We start from the raw sequence: 17,767 nt of genomic DNA on the forward strand, positions 1-17,767 counted from the left end.
TAGTTTAAGAAAGTGGGTGGATAAATGAAGGTCTGAAACTACTAATAAAAAAAAGAAAAGGGAATTAAATATAACCTAAAGAAACCTAGGCATGCAAAACTATAATTTTTTGATAAGTTAGCTGACAATACAATTATGTTTATCTCCTAAACTGAAGATAAAAACACTTTATCAGTAAAAACTGAGTCTTTGCCCTTTAAATTAATTAAGATAAGACCAATAATCCAAGCTGTAAAAGTTAATAAGTGTCACCGATGATAAAATTCAGCTTCACATTATAAGTAAACCTGAGCAGTAATTTCCTTCAATAATGTTTTACATTTGTTGAGCCTTTTGCCAAACAGTGTCATAATCATATACAGTAATAATTTACCTGTTGTTTTCGTTCATGAACTAACCACTTGAAATTTTAAGCTAAAGCATCTTTGCGTGTATGTAACATATGGTGAATTATGCACTGTGAGGGAACAGTACAGGTCCCCAAAACAGATGACTTCAAGTACCTCAGAATTTTGTTCAACGTTGTGTTATGATCAGCAACTTTTCTTGAAAAATCCTGGATGGATTTTTACACTCTTTACAGTGTGTTGGTTTTGGGGTTTTGGAACACAAGGGTTGTTAAATTCACCTTAGTTTTTGACTTCAGTGTAACCTGAAGAAATGTAATATTTTTACTGTTATGCCAAAACACCGTCTTTGTTTTTCTAAAGGCTCCATCATTTCAGGACTTTTGTGGCAATCAGTCATGGTAATCCCCCCAAAAGTCTCAAAACTGTGACATCATCGGTGCAATGGTTTAAAGGTTGTTTCTGACATTCCAGGAGTATCTTACATTTGAACTTTAAAAAGATTTTGTGACTTTCTATTGTTTGATCCCTTGTTCTCATTTCTATCTCTCAATTTCTGTTTTAGCATTCTGACGTGACCACAGGTTGGCTGGACTATGACTATTTTAATCTCCCAGTCACTCTCAAAACATTAGTGTCTCTTTTTGAATCAGTATGAGTAGAGGTGATCATGAGATTCGCCACTGAACCTCTGCAGTGGTGCATAGACTAGAAGCTATGTCTTTGTAGAAAGCTTTCATTTTACTGAGTAGTCTGCTTCCTGTTCTTCACCTATGAACATTCCTGAAGCCAAGCTTGGAGTGATAGATAGATAGATAGATAGATAGATAGATAGATAGATAGATAGATAGATAGATAGATAGATAGATAGATAGATAGATAGATAGATAGATAGATAGATAGATAGATAGATAGATAGATAGATAGATAGATAGATAGATAGATAGATAGATAGATAGATACTTTATTAATCCCAAGGGGAAATTCACATAATGATGTTCACCAGCGAGCACCTAGTGGCTAGGTGACTCATTGGCCTAGTCGTGCTTAGCCCAAAAAAGTCATTAGGAACCTCCATGTGGTCTCATTAGGTGAAGAAAGATAGTGAGTAGTTCTAGTCTAGAAATATTTAAAAGTGGGACAGATTAAAATTGACACAGCCAAATCAAAATCAAAAGCCTGAAATACAATACATAAGCTGAAATTATTTTAGGGTTTTAGGCAACAAAGAACATTTCAAAAAGGGAACAGAAATGAGAGTTTTGCCATCATATTCTGAAGATGTAAACTGCAGTTCTTTCATTCTTTCTTGCAGATTATCCTGTTACATCAATGATTAAATAAAATGGGGTTTTATTACTAAAAACGAAAAAATCTTGCTAAGTTTAAATGTGTAAGTTCCATATCATAAAGTGTCAGTCAGTCAGGCAGTCATTCTCCAACCCGCTATATCCTAACACAGGGTCACGGGTGTCTGCTGGAGCCAATCAGGGCACACACACACACACCAAGCACACATTAGGGCCAATTTAGGATCGCCAATGCACCTAACCTGCATGTCTTTGGAATGTGGGAGAAAACCGGACCACTCAGAGGAAACCCATGGAGACACGGGGAGAACATGCAAACATCATAAAGTGTTCAAATCAAATTATTCCGTCTTGGAAATCACCTTTGTTTGTAACTTTGATAACCCTAGCAAATAACTGCTACAGTACACACACATTTTCTATACTTTCTAAATGTATTTCAGTTTGCATTTTACCATGCCACGTTTTGTTCACGTTTGGTTTGCTTGACAATCTGCACAATACATAACTGGGCTATTCTTGCATTTTATTAACTTTTTTATGTTGTTTTATTTATCAGTCAATTTCTAAGAATAAAAAGATACACACAGAAATACAGTATGAGGATCAGGGCATTTTGGCTGACATTTCTCAAAAGAACACACAGATGGCCATATAGTAAATCTGTATGAAGTGATGTTTAACTGTACATACCAATAAAACTAGGCCTACCAAATCTCTTAAGTCCTCTTTATCAGACACTGCTAATAAAGTACACATGATTGTTTTGCTTTTAAAACTGACACAAGATAAATATTTGATAACATTTTGCCATGTCAGACAAATAACATCTCTGGCGGTTACATCATAATATTACTTCATTTTCGGGTTAAATCACTTGGTCTTCTTAAGCAGTTTTTTCTGTAAAAAAATCTAATGTATATACAGTATTTTTTCATCTGAAATTACATTTGTCAATACAGTAAAATATTAACATTGAGTGGTTGTGTTGAGATTGCATGGCTGTGCCTGTTCTCACTGGGTCACTTTCACATGATCTTTCACTAGCAGGCATTTTTACTTCAGAGGTCCAATTAGATGAACAGTATACCAAATTGTATTAGCCTTCCCATCCATCCATCCATCCATCCATCAAGACTAAGAGAGACTTGTAAACTTTCTTGTGATTGCTCTTTTGATTAGTAGTCAAAGTAGGATCCATTTGTGAGAGATTTTGGAGGTTCTGTTACCTGAATGAATTTGACCAAAACCTTATTTCATTATATAAAATGCATGTGGAGAAAAGAAATTGGAAAGTGTGACATTACAAATAGTTTAATCAAATATTCTGAAAGCACTTAAAGACAGTGTAAGTACAAGATAACTTCTAGTTGTTACCCATATTTCTGCTCAAGGGAAGAAAATGTGACAGAAGCCTCAAGTAACTCAAACAATGCAAATATTGCAAGAGGGAAAGTTTTGTTCCAGTTCCTCCCTCAACCATTGTCAGTTTAACCTAGTCTGGAAACTGTCTAAGCAGGAAAGTCGCTTTTCAAAAGTGGCAACATTGAACACCAAAGCACAAATAGCCTCACACAAAGTCACTTACAGGGTTGCATGAAGCAAAAAGATACACTCAAGAACAGGGGAGATAATTCTCCACGGGCTTGGATATGGTGTCTGTTATCTTGGATGAGATTACCGCCTCAAAACTAAAAGGAAATCCCACTGTCAAACTGCACGATTGCAAGGCGCATATGTGACATTTCAAACGACTTGGACGAACACATCATTGAAAACCTGAAAGACTCTCGTTTCGGTTTACAAGTTGATGGGGCTTCTGATAGCAGTAAAGACTGCTTGTTCATTGCTTATGTGCGCTTTGTTGATGCAGAACTGCTGTTTTGCAAGTAGGCAGAGCGACAGCTAAGGAATTATTTAAGATTCTTGACTGTTGCCTGACAGACCACGAGCTGAAATGGGAGAACTGTGTGAGCATTTGCATGGATTGTGCACAGACCATGTCAGGCAGGGTAAAGAAGTGTATTGTAAGCTGTATGGACAGCGTCTCGCCAAACGCGCACAGAGCACACTCCTTTTTACACAGACAAACTCTGACATCAAGGGAGATTAGTCCTGAACTGCACGAGGGTTTGGTGCTCAATGTTATTACAACTCGGATTCAGGTTTACAACTCGGAAACGGAGTGATTTGTGGTTTGGTGTGGAGATGAAGTACATTCAGAAGGCTGTGAGCATTCTGCTTCCCTTTGCGACATCCTATCTCTGTGATATTTGATTTTACACTGTTGCCTCACTGAAAACAAAGCATAGCTCAGCGCTGAGCACGACTAGAGAGTGGCCGTATTCCGTTTTGAAAAGATGTGCAATGTAAAACAGGCTCATTAATAAAGTAGTAGGATCGAAGTTGTCCCAAAATGGCATTTTCAATTCTTGCCATGTAACTGGACTTTATTTTCAAGTTATTAGTTTTGTATTGTTTATTTCATTGTTATTGTTTTCTTTCTTTTTTTTTTTATTTTGACACTTATCCTCCTTGCAAAGGTGGCTGCAGTTCCAGAATTTAGTGACGAAAGAGACACAAATTTGTTCTGATAAGTTGAAGTGCATTTTTACTTGCACAAAAGAAACTATCGAAAGAAAAGGTGAAAGGAAACATGTAGTTGCTGTTCATGTTATTTCAATTTAACAAACAAAATCTGACCCATTTTGTTTCTAATGCCTAATCTATACATATAAAAGGCAAAGCCCTCACTGACTCATCACTAATTCACTCACTTTCAATATAGGTGGGAAGCTGAAATTCTGTGTGTTCATTCCTTGCAGTGTACTTACAAAAGTTAGGTATGTCTTATATCCTATTGCAACACTCAAGTGGGAGACGGGTGTACCCTCTAAACTGTATATATAGATAGGGGAAACCCCTCCTCACTATTTCTGTGACTTCCAATATACGTAGGAACAGGGCCGGATTAAGGTGGGTGCTATTGATGCTGCAGCATTAGGCCCATTCCTGAAATAGGCCCAGATGAAAACAGACGAGTGAGTGTCGAATGCACATGCACCAATGATGCCGAGAAAAAATAGGCCTTTTTTGTGCTGCAGTATCAGGCCCAATTTTGTCTTAATCCGGCCCTGCGTAGGAATCCCAAATTTCCTATGCTCATCCTTTACACTGTACTTACAAACGTTAAGTATGTTTCATTTCGCGCCATGCCCCCTAACGAACTTTCGAAAATAACGTCTTTTTTTCGGCGGTTCTCACCATTAAACACATTAAACACTAAACAGTTTCATCTCCAGACAAAGGAGCAGCTTCAGTGACAGACTGCTGTCACTGTCCTGCTCCACTGACAGACTGAGGAGATTGTTCCTCTCCCAAACTATGCAATTCCACCCTGGGGGTAAACGATAACATTATTTTTATTACTCTTTAATTTAATATTGTTTTTTTGTATCTGCTGGAGTATGTGAATTTCCCTTTGGGATTAATAAAGTATCTATCTATCTATCTATCTATCTATCTATCTATCTATCTATCTATCTATCTATCTATCTATCTATCTATCTATGGCGGTATGGCGGTTCCAATCCTTATTTCCGTTAACAGACGATTTATTTCACGGCAGAGACGCACCCCCCTTCCTTTTTCCGCACGGCCGCTGTCTGCGCACCTACCACGTGGTTGGCTCCCTGGCTATATACATTAACGGCATCCCGCGCTCATGTGCCTCCACACTCGCTTCCTTCTTCTTTACTCCACCGTTTCAAGCCTGTTATTGTTCGCCTTGCTTCATGTCTTCCTGCTGGTGACTCCTGCCTTTTCATTTAGTTTCTTCACACTCTTAATCCTCCAGGCATGCCTCCGCATACTCTACTTTTGAAGGTCGGCGCACCAATTAAGTTACTACGAAACTTACAACCACCAAAACTTTGTAACAGCACCAGGCTTCAGATCAAATCCCTGCACAACAACCTCATTGAGGCAACTGTCTTCACTGGAACTGGCTCCGGAGAGACTGTATTTATTCCTTGCATCCCTCTCATACCCTCTGACCTCCCATTCCAATTCAAACGCCTCCAATTTCCAGTAAGGGTCTGCTTCGCTATGCCAGTAAATAATCCCTGGGCCAGACTCTAAAAAAGGTCGTAGCTTCACTCTGTTGCATTGACTTGACACAAGATTGCTTCTCACATGGCCAATTGTACGTTGCATTCTCAAGAGTTAAGCTCAGCAGACAGCTTGGTCATTTTACAGCTCAAGGGCAGAACTGCAAACGTCATTTACAAAGACATCCTTACATCCTAAAAATGTGCATTTCTCATACACAACATTTACAATCATAAATTAAACTGTTTACAATCATCAAATTCACTCTCAATACTAAAATAAGCCTATGACAATTACATTGACAATCATGTTATGTTATTTTTAAAATGTTTCCTTTTCTTTTTCATAACTTCTTTAACACACTACTTCTTCACTGCGAAACGTGGGTATTTTGATAGTTTTATAAAGTACTAGACAAAGAGCCCGTTTCGACAACGTAAGATGAAACGGGCACGAGTGGAATAGTAATAAGTATAAGCACCGCAAACCTGATATAGTTGTATTGAATGAATGCGTAATTAGGCCTTGAGCTGTAGTCGAAATCGCCTTTCAGGACTCTAAAGCTTTAATCGAAGTTGCCTTTCTCTTTGAATTTTCGTGGCCATAGTCGCCTTTCTCTTTGAATTTTCGCGGCTGTAAATCCGCCGCCTGCCGTGATGTCGGTCTCGTAAGGTTTTTCGGGCACCTGCGCAGAAGGCGACTATGCATTCGGCTTCGGACATGTGCAGAAGGCGACGTGCGCAGAAGGCGACCTGCACAGAAGGCGACGTGCACAGAAGGCGACTGCGCATTCAGCTTCAGACGGACGTGAGTGAGTGAGTGAGTGAGTGAGTGAGTGAGTGAGTGAGTGAGTGAGTGAGTGAGTGAGTGAGTGAGTGAGTGAGGAGACTGGCGAATTATGAATTAAGATATACAATGGAACCACGGTTGTCGAACATTTCGTTCAAACCGATTTGTTTGAAGAACTGAAATCATTTTCCCATAAGAATTAATGTAAAATGGGTTAATCTGTTCCCAAACCCCAGATGATTGCTTATTTAAACCTTTATAATAGTACTTCATGCATAAAATCGTATACAAAAACAATGAAATGCATAAAATCATGCTCAAAAAGAATAAACACAATAAACTGTAATAGACAAAATTTTAACTTCACTTTACCTGTACGGAGGAGAGTGGAAAGCGAGGAAGGGCAAGGGGAGAGATATAATTGTTTGGAAGGGGATACCCCTTCTATGAAAACATCAGGTAACTGTCCTTCTAGGTTTTTTTTCTATTTCTTTTCTGTCTCTTTGCACATCTCGACTCTGCTTGAGACTTTCACCTCTGTCGTGATTCTAACAACTTTTCCTTTCACTTTGCTGCTATCACTATAATTCTTTGGCTTCATGGTGGTTTATTTAATAACAATTTACATAAAAAAACAACAGAACAGAAAGAAAGCCAAGAAAAGGCACTGCAAATTCGAGCAGGAGTCTACACTGAGTGGAGACTGCGGCGTAACTGACACTCTCCCGCCGTACATCTCAGCCCGCGGAGCACGTGGTTGCCGGTTTGTGGCCGAGATTCTGTTCAGAAACCGTATTTTGTTCAGGAACTGATCTGTTCGAGGTGAATGTCGTTTGATAACTGATCCAAAAAAAAAAAAATAGTACGGGTAGTTTGGGTACACGAGGCTTTAAGGTGAACAGGTCAACTTTCTTCAAAGGGGGCATGAGAGAAAATGTTAGAGAACCACTGGTCTATGTCAAGTTTAAATGCTGTCCCTGTGTCTATGTTGGTTTTTATTTGGGTTCTCTTTTCCACCTACATTCTAAAAATTATGACCTGGATAAAGCAGGTTGATTAAAGATTTGATTGATTTTTCTAAATCAGTAAGATTGAGAAATGTAAGCAGTTTTACTTTGTTATAAGTAAGCTAATTGGCTGCTTGTGCTTCATTATTTTAAAAAGCAAGGTCATTTATGATCAAAGTAGTTATGATCAGTGTTTAGATAACTGCACTTCCTCTGGCTATAAGAACACACTTTGGCCTACTGTTGAAAGTTTTATTACTTCACTATAATCATTTTTCAGAATTGGATGTTTCAGGATTCGGAATTTCAAAAAATGCAAACTAAATGTTTTTGACTCATCCTACATTTCCAGACTTGATTTGATTATAGGTGCTACATAACATCAGCTGTACTGCTGACAGTAATATGTTCAAACTCTTTTTTTCTGCTCTTTCTTTCTGGATTTTCATTCTCCCTGCCCTTTGGAAAAAGATCTTTATTTTTTCTTTTCTTATTTCTCACCACACTTGTTTACTCTTGTACCAGTCTTTTAGAGACCTGCATGGCTTATACTTCATTTCATATTCCTTTACTATACCATTATCTTCTAATAGTTTCACATTTAGCTTCCACGATAGATCTTTCTTTTCCTTCTCTGTTTGCCTTTTTTCTAACATGGTCCTCATTATACAATGGTCGGAAAAATAGGCTGGATTTGGCATGCATTCCTTTGGGATCCAGTTCTTACTTGTGAATATATACTAGTAGTCAATTCTGGATTTCCTTACTCCTCATGCACTCCTCCAAGTCAATCCATCTTCTTTTTTCTTTAACACCCTATAGATGTCGTTAAAGAAAAAGATGTCTGTGAAATCATTGTCCTTTACTAGCTTCCTGATTTTCTTTGTTGTTTTGTCCAGCTTCTTATTTATGTGTTTATCTTCAATTTTTTGGTATTTAGTACACTGTATGAACAATTAAAGTCTCTAACTACAATTACTTCTCATTCGTTTGCTAATGTGATTTCAAATATTTTTAGGAATTCCCGCCTATCTTGTTTTTGTGGGGGTGCATACACAATTATTATCATTATTATTTCCCCATCTTGAAGCCTTACGTTTGTTTTCAAATATCTTCCCTCAATTACAATTTTTGTTTTAATGATCACTATTTCTGAATTTTTTTACTAATACCACCACTAGTGCATTTCTATTTTGATTTGTTCCTGAAAAAAGGACTTCCCTTTCTCCTGGGGCCTCATGTATAAACGGTGTGTACGCACAGAAATGTTGCGTACAAACGTTTCCACGCTCAGATCGCGATGTATAAAACCTAAACTTGGCGTAAAACCACGCACATTTCCATGGTACCTCATACCCTGGCGTACGCAAGTTCTCCGCTCAGTTTTGCAGACTGTCAGCACCCAGCGTCAAAGCAGTGCTACTGTTCCTGTGTGGTTACCCTTTCTTTCTTAGACCCACATTCCTGACGTGGCTTTATAAATACACTGAAATTAACTGCATATTGTTTATTAGTGTAATGCATCTGATTGTAATTAACCTGTAGCAATATAATGGTCCAGGGAATAGCCATAGTATTCCAAATACCATAACTGCTTTAGCATTGTAACTCTCACTGCATCTTCTTCTTCTTTCAGCTGCTCCCGTTAAGGGTTGCCACAGCAGATCATCTTTTTCCATATTACTCTCACTGCACCACTTGGAGTATTTATATCACTATATCTGAGTGGGGAATCACAGCAGCAGCTGATAGGAAAGAGAATTATCGGTATACAGTTTCAAGCACACACTACCTCAGCCACGGCAAAACGCGTCATAGCCTTTCCTGTATGGACCTCGCGTTTCAGAAACAGTTTCATCCCAAGAACTATAAACGCACTCAATCAAGTGCTCCTTGTAGAAGTGTTTGTACTTATAAGTACAATTACCCCACTGTAAACTTGCACTACAATTATAATATTGCATAACCTGCACCACTTTGTAAAGCGCATATGATGACGATATCATTTTTAAGATGAAATGCAGCAAAATATGTTGCATATAGTATACAGATAAAACTTTAACTTCATTTAAATAATCAGTATTGTTAATAATTAAACATGTGAGGACACGGTGCCGCAGCGCTAGCTAGTTCACGGATAGCTCCTGCCTTGCACTGTATTATTGCTGGTGCTGACGCGACACTGGAAGGACAGACGGATAGAATAATTAAACATGTACTACGAAGATATTTCAATGTTCCTTAAAAGTTTTGAAGAATCGGTGTTCTAAGCTTACAGATGGCTTAATGTCTATTACAGAGCTGATTGTGTGGCGATTGGGTATTTGGAGAAAGAAAAGTAAGGACAGGAATTGGAGGTTAGTACATTTGAAAGAGACAGTACTTCTGTAATAAATTATTTCATCGAAGGTCACGCATGGCGCAGCAAGCCTCTTGCGTGAGATATGAACAATCACTGTGCCACCATGTTCCCATGTTTAATAACTTGCTTTCATTCCTATCATCGTGAAAAAGATATCACGTATACATCTCAGTATTTTAATTATTCAGAGAGCTGTAATATCACAAATGTAATGGATTCTGTGTCCTGTCGGAGAAAGAGAAAGAACGGAAGCACGTATTGATTCACACATATAGAGCACACAGAAAATCAAACACAGAACAAAGCATTTAATGTGCTACTTTAGTTACGATGGGATTTGAGAAACTGGTAAAATAAACGATTTTAAGATGAAGTTTATGATGTTCTACTTCAATGACAAAATAAACTACATGATTAAAGTGGAAATTTCGAGATTAAAGTTGACATTTCGTGCTTTTTTCCCACTGTGTGCCTATTTTTTTTCTCTGTACCCTAATAAGCTTTCATACGACACTCAGACAGTCTGCTATGAGTCGCCTTTTCACGCCGACTTTGATATGTGACAACTTCTTTTTTATTTCGGGCACTGTGCTACTTTGTGAACTTGAGCTTTCGAGTTTCTCCGACACTCTGTCACTCGATCAGCTTTCTTTTGTTGATTATACCACTGTTTAAACCAACAAATAGTACGTTTTTTCCTTTGCCTCCACTTGGTATTTGCTGAAATTCTTATATTTTCCCCCATGCTTTTCCCATTGTCTTTTCACAGAAGGCTATTTATATCGATTTGCATATTCAAAGAGGCATAATTCTGGGAGGAGTTAGGGCGGGAAAGAATGTGCGTTACTTTTCACTCTGATCGGGATTTATATAGTGGAAGAACGTGAAAGTTTGCGTATGCACAGATTCTTGCATCTGGATTTTTCTGTGCATATGCACATTCCCGCTTTTGTGCTTACGCCATGTAATAGTGTGAGTTCTACGCACAGCATTATACATGAGGCCCCTGGTCTTTTGTATATATATGGTATTCTTCATTAAATGGGATACTACATTCCTGTAGAAACACTAAGTTGTTTTTATATCTTCTAAGAACGCAAATGCTTCTTTTCGCCTTGTCTACCCTTCTATACCTCACACATTTAAGGTAGTGATTCTTAACATTATTTCTGGCAATATTTGCTTTACTCCCAATCCTCTTTGCTGTTTTCTGCTTTCCTGTTACCCTTTCACTCCACCTATTTCCTTTTTATCTGCTTCATTATATCTCCTACTTGGAGGGACTTGTTTTATTTCTGGTTTTCCCTTGCCTTTTCTATTTTTTTTTGGTGGTCTTATGTTAAAACCCAGGCCACAGAAATCTTCTGCTTTCTTTTCCTTCAGCACACTTCTCAATTTGCCCTCTTTCAATCCACTAGGTTTGGTTATTTTCCCTTTACTTTCCCACCTTTACTTTCTGGTGATGAAGAGAAAATATCTTTTGGTCTTTTTTGCAGCCTGTACCCTCTTTACTTGGGTCCCTACATTTCTGTCCAGTTTTGGGTTCGTCTTTGTCTCCTCCCAGCAATATGCTTGTTAGTGATTCAACAGGGTTTTTTTAACAAGCTCTCTTTTGTTTCTCCCTTATCCCTTCTTTTTCCTGTCCCTTCCCTGGGCCAGCTTCAAGTATTGTGCTTAATCCTTCATTTAGCTTTCTTTTATCTATATTTTCTTTTTCTCTTTTCCAACTCACACTGTTTCCTCTGCCAACATGTTTGCTAAAAAACCAAAGGACATGGGACACTCCTCCGTCTTTAAGAAAAAAAAACACAGAGAACTCAACCATTAGATGTTTCTTAGCCAAAAGACCAAGAAGCAATACCAAAATCTATCAGATATTAAACTGAAAAGAATACAACCACAGACATGATCTTAATAAAGAAAACACTGAAATGCATTGCTGCTTAGCTGTGGCTGGCCTGGAGGGGTCACTTGGAAAATGTTGCTTCTCGCATCTGGGACTTCTCCAGGTTAGAGGCACCCTTAGAAGGAAAAGCAGCAAGCAGGCCAGAAAGCCAACAGAGATATTTGAAATCAGAGGGAAAAAAAAGTAAAGACATGAGGAAGAAATGGGTGTTAAACATTAACTAAAGACAATGCCCAATGAAACTGATCTGTGATTGGGCAACACCAATATCTACCCCAAGCCCTACCCACACCCACTTCTACAGGTTCCACTGCAGCCAGAGCAGTCTAAAAAGATGGGTAGGAAGGCATGAGGCACTTTCTCTTCCAAATGCCTACCCAGTTGACACAAAAAACATTTAAACATGTGGTTTCCCTATCTAATAGCCTAGCTAACTCTTCCTTAGTTAATGGGCTGTTTGAACATCTTTTTTTAAGAACTATACCTGGAAGCTCTGCAATACTGGGATAATGCCTGTTGAGTGGATCCCACCTTTCTTGTCCATTGTTCTCAAACATCTGTTTAATACTGTATACAAAGACAAACCCAAATGCAAAGCCTATCAGGTATTAAACTGACAGGAATACAACCACAGACATGATTATAACCAAGTAAATTCCAAGATGCAATGCTGCTTAGCTGTGTCCAACCTGGTGATATCACTTAGAGAAAGTCGCTTCTTGAGCCTGGGACTTTGAAAGGTTAGAGGCACCATTAGGGAGAAAGCAGCAAGCAAGCTTTAGGGCCAGCAGAGGTGCTTGAATTGAGCAAAAAAAAAATCGAAAGACACAAGAAAGAATGGACTTAAACATTCACTAATGGCAACATCTCATTTGCTTTGGCCAATGAAAGTGACCTGTGATTGGCCAGCACCAATATATAGCTCAAGCCACTTCTACAGGCTGTCCTGCAATCAGGGCAGACTAGAAAGGTAGGCAGGAATTGGATCATGCCTCGGTCAAGTGGAGCGAACCCCATCTCTCTTCGCTAATATTCCCAAACATCTGTTTAATAGTGTATGCATCAGACAACCCCAGACAGGTTAAACGGCTATTAAACTGATAGGCATATGACTGCAGACAAGACTGTAACAAAGAAAATGCTGAGTGTCATGGTTCTGCCAGTATTGTCACCCTGGCTGGTGTTCAAAGTTGTATCTCTTGTTTGTTTTGTTTCATTTTATACCATTTATTCAAATTTATTTTATTTGTTATATATTTTTATATCTGTGGGTTGGTAAAGTGGAATGGCCTTTGTTATGCCCCATGTGCTTTGTGGATGGTTCCCCAAGGGCGGGGTCACCTCCCAAATACGGGAGAGAATGGCCCTCCACCCTGTTTATTAGAGGCTCTTCAATGGTTCCTCATGGTTTATTGAACACATTGGGGAGAGTTTTTGTGAGTTTCTGTGCTATTGCCTGTGTTTCATCTTTGGATTTTGTTTTGGGAATGTGATTATTGATTTGTTATGAACCTTTGCTCTGTTTCAACCTCTGCTTTTGGATTCTGTTTTGGGACTTGTTTGCTGTGTCTGCCTTGCCTCTTCAAGGATCTCCATTGGGCTCTTCAGAGCTTTGTGCTTGCACAACCATTTTGTAAAAATAAACCTTTTTTTAAATTAAGATTCGTCTCAGTCCTTTGCATTTTTAGTCAGTTTATTTTGACAGTGTTTTCCCCCTCTAGTGAGCCACTTTGGAAGTGTTTTTAGCAGCTGTGCTTTCAAGACATTGAGATGCAATGCTGCTTAGCTGTGTCCTTCCTGGCACAGTCACTCAGAAAAAGTCCCTTCTTGACCCTGGAACTTTGCAAGGTTAGATGCTCCCTTAGGGAGAAAGCAGCAAGCAAGCTAGAAAGCCAGCAGCGGTGTTTGAAATGAGCAAAAAAAAAAATGGAATGACATGAAAATTTAGCTTCTCCAGGTTGCACTGTAGTCGGTGCACAACCAAAATCAGCAGCACCAGTTTGGGCGTCTAAGAAGCCAAAATTTAGTTCCTCGGCACCCATATCACCAATTCTGATGCAGAATAGATTTTCAGCACTCTGCGCCATGCCTATGGATACTGAGAACAATAATGAGCTCGTAATTGGTGATTCCATAGTGCGGAATGCTAGAATTCCAAACTATGTTAAACCAGCAGTTAATGTTAAATGCATCTCGGGGCAAAGATATCAGACATAGATGCTCATTTGGATTGTTTCACCGATGGTGAAGTATCTAACTTATTGCTTCATGTCACCACTAACAATATTTATTTACAGCAATCTGAGGTATTAAAGGGGAACTTCATCTCTCTATGCACCACAATTAAAAGAAAATGTCAGAATTTAATTGTGTCTGGCCCCTTACATGTATTATATAGTGGGGATATGATTTATAGCATATTGTGTTCCAATCACCACTGGCTAGAAACCCGATTCGCAAGTAAAAGCATTGCCTTTGTGAACAATTGGGATGATTTTTTGGAAGGCCTGGGGATTTTTCAAGATACATGTAGATGGTCTTCATCCTAACTGGAGGGGATCTTCTGTATTATCCCAATATATGGCAGCAAAACTACCTGTTTGACTGATTAGAGCACCATCCAGGCCGCAGTCTTGTGATCTTAAATCATAGGTTGTTGTTTATCCCACCTGTTATTATCCTGAAGCTGTTACCCATAATCCCTGTTGTGGGGCATCCTATAAATTTAGTCATGATGCAAACTTTAAATTACTTGAAAACTAGGAAATAAAGTGTATACAGTAATTCAACCAAGAGATAAAACCAGATCCTCCACCAGGGTCACCAGTAATGGTAAGTAATTTCAAATTAAAACAAGAAATATATCACCAGTTCACAAAGAACTATGCAGTTTTAAATTCTACTTATTAAACATTCGCTCTCTTTGAAGTAAAGTTGTTTTGGTAAATGATATTATATTAAGTACAATATTTGATTTGTGTCTTCTCATTGAAACCTGGCTTGGTAAATCTGACACTCTTGCTTTAGCTGAGGCATAACCAGATGGATACACATTCCTTCATAAATGTAGACTTACAGGTCAAGGAGGAGGCCTTGGAATAATTAATTGTGACAAAATGTAAATTGTTTCTAAAAATTTAGGCAGCTTCACAATTGTAGTCCTGGTCTACAGACCACCAGGGCCGTATTCATTGTTCATGACTGAATTTGGCAATCTTTTATCTGACTTGGTTATAAATTATGATCACGTAGTGTTGATGGGGGATTTTATTGTACACACTGATGTGGAAACTGACACTATTAGCAAATAGTTTACTTATTTGTTAAATTCAGTAGGAATTTGTCAGATTGTCAAAGGTCCAACACATAACCACAAATTAGATTTAATTATAACTTACAGAGTTTAGATTCAGAATTAAAATATCACTCCATTAAGTGATGTTATTTCTGATCACTACTTAATTATATTTGATTTGTTTCTGCCATTGTGACATCTAGTGTGACATCTAGAATGTAATTTTGTTTCAAAACGTATAGTTATTTTGAGTAAGTCAAGTGTAATAATGCAAAACAATTTAGATCAGCTAACATCAAATGAAATTGTTGAAAACAATTTAGATCAGCTAATATCAAATCATAATATGACTTTGAGAGATGCTCTGGATGCAGTGGCTCCCCTTAAACAAAAGTGATCAAAGCAAATAGAAATTCACCTAGGTTTAATGAGAGCACTCCAGCTCTTAAATTAGAGTGTCAAAAACATAAGTGCAGATGGAGAACAACAAAGTTGCAGGTCCTTCAAATTGTATGAACAGAAAATATAGAAAAGCTCTCTTTAAAGCTCGCTCAGACTACTATTCTAAAATAATAGATAACAATAATAATAATCCTTGGGTACTATTTAGAACAGTGGCTAATTTAACAAATAGGAATTCAGATCTATAGTGTGAAATACCAACAGATATTAGCAGTACAGACATTATGAACTTCTTTAATGAGATAATTTAAAATTTAAGATCCCATATCTCAGCATCACAGTACAAACCACATATTAGCTTGGCAAACCCTGTGTCTCCTTGCTTTCAACACTCTAGAAATTTAAATGTTGTAACAGAACAGGAAGTTTTAACTTTAATTTCTAAAATGAAACCTACTACTTGTTCCCTAGATTAGAACTGCCAACAAAACTACTAAAAAAGCACAATATATGTTTGCAGCACCTATTATTAGCATTATCAATAGCTTATTATTACATGGCACACTAAAACACTAAAAGTGTCAGTCATCAAACCATTACTTAAAAAGTCAGACCTAGACTCACATATGCTTAATAATTATAGACCCTATCTAACTCTATTAGATAGACCCTATCTAACTGCATAGCTACATCTTCCATAATTAATGGACTTGTGGTGCATCTTTTTTTAGATCTACTCCCTGAAGCTCATGCCTCCTAAGTATCTATTTAATACTTTAGACAACAGACAACCCCGGACATGGAAGCTTATCAGATATTAAATAGACAGAAATACAACCATAGACACAATCACAACCAAGAAAACACCAAGATGCAATGCTGCTTAGCTGTGGCTAGTCTGGCGGGATCAGTCACTGAAAGTCGCTTGTGACTTCTCCAGGTTGGAGGTACCCTTAGGGAGAAAGCAGAAATCAGGCTAGAAAACCAGCAGAGGCGCTTGACAAGAAAAAGTAAAAGAAACTACCAAGAAAGAAGTCGGTATTAAACATTCATTAAAGGCAACACCTCATTTGAATTGTCCAATGAAAGTGATCTGTAATTGGCCAGCACCAACATCTAGCTCCACCTCCTTCTACAGGCTGCACTGCAGCAAGGGTAGTCTAGATAGATGGATAGGCAGGAAGGCATGAGGCACATTCACTTACTGACATCTATTGGGGCTTCATAGAAAACATTTAAATGTGTGTTTTACATATCTATTTGCCTAACTACGTCTTTCTTAGTCAATGGAAAGATGGGACATTTTTTTAGATCTACTCCAAGAAGCTCTGCAATATCAGGATCATGCCTCAGTCTGGTGGAACGAATCCCACCTGTCTTGGTCACTGTTCCCAAAGATCTGTTTAACACACTACCAGTCAAAAATTTTAGAACACCTCAGCTTTACCTGTTTATCTTCAAATTTAATCAGTTGAAATGCGATGAATGACCTAAAATGGTGAAAACGTAAGCAGTAGACTGCCAGGAGTTTAAATGGAAAATTTAGGTTAGTGTAATATGGTGTGCTATATAGCGCCCAACCCGGCACAGACTGAGGCAGAGGCACGTGTAACACAAACAGTTTTTTATTTTTCTTCAGCCGTGGGGCACGCCTTCCCCGTGTCCCACACGCCCAACACAGTCCCACAAGCACTTAAATAACACACAAACCACACTTCTTCTCTCCACCGCAGCACCACCACTCCTCCCAGGCAACCTCGTCCTCTTTCTCCCGATTATGGCTCCCTGCGTGGTGGTACTGGCCCTTTTTATATCCCACCCGGAAGCGGTCCAAGTGCTTGGCCACCTGGTCCTGATTGCCCTTCCGGGTGGGGCTGAAGGTATGACCAGCCAGGCTGCTGACTCCACGCAGCTCCCCCTGGCGGCCATCCGAGCCCCCAACCAGGCTGTGGAGGACTCCATCTCCCATGGAGCCATGCGCCGGGTGGGGGAATCATTGGCTGCCAGGAAGGCTGCCACCAAGCGTCCCGGGGGAGGTATTGAACAGTCCATGGCTGCTCCCCCGGAACAGATGTAGCAGAGGCGTCCCTGCCGGGCATGGGACCCGGCTGTCCTTTACATTAGCAAAATCTGAAAAAAGGAAATTTCAGAATATTACAAATGGGTCTTCTTCCTGGAACAAATAACAGATTACAACCTACAAATGTTTTTTGGCAGTTAAAAGTAAATTAAGCCTAGC

Source organism: Erpetoichthys calabaricus, chromosome 9 (assembly GCF_900747795.2).
Source record: "Erpetoichthys calabaricus chromosome 9, fErpCal1.3, whole genome shotgun sequence".
NCBI lineage: Eukaryota > Metazoa > Chordata > Cladistia > Polypteriformes > Polypteridae > Erpetoichthys > Erpetoichthys calabaricus.